This window comes from Carlito syrichta, unplaced genomic scaffold (genome assembly GCF_000164805.1).
Source record: "Carlito syrichta isolate Samal-C Ts95f unplaced genomic scaffold, Tarsius_syrichta-2.0.1 Scaffold309922, whole genome shotgun sequence".
NCBI lineage: Eukaryota > Metazoa > Chordata > Mammalia > Primates > Tarsiidae > Carlito > Carlito syrichta.
Window position 1 is genome coordinate 10,839 of NW_007254018.1, and position 634 is coordinate 11,472.

A 634-nucleotide genomic window follows, 5' to 3' on the forward strand; every position below is an offset into this window, starting at 1 on the left:
AAAAAAAAAAAAAAAAAAAAAGGAAATGTAGACTTTAGTCAAGTGGTGGGGGGGGTGGGCGGGTGGCGTGTCCAAGACTTAGGGAGCAGTGGCACCGTAGAGAGTGTCGTGGTGCTGTGCTGTCTAACATGCAGGAATTAGCCATATTAGCTATTTTTCCCTTTTAGCATAAAAATTTGGTGATGAAAACTTTCAGACATTAAAAGAAAGTTGAGACCGGGCTCAGTGTCTCAGCCTGTAATCCCAGCACTTTGGGAGCTTGCGGGTTTGAGACCCACCCAGGCAACTTGGCAAGACCTCATCTCTACAATAATTTTTTTAAAAATTAGCAGCCGGGCTCGGTGGCTCAGCCTGTAATCCCGTGCCTTTGGGAGGCTGAGGTGAGTGGATTGCCTGAGCCCGCGGGTTTGAGACCCACCTGGGCAGCAAGACCTCATCTCTACAATAAATCAAAAAATCAGCCAGGCGTGGTAGTGCCTGCCTGTAATTCCGGCTACTCGGAAGACTGAGGCAGAAGGATCGCCGGAGCCCAGCAAGTGGAGGCTGCGGTGGCTGGGAGAGGCCACTGCACTCCAGTCTGGGTGACAGTGAGACTCCAACTCAAAAAATAAATAAATAAATACAATAAAATGAA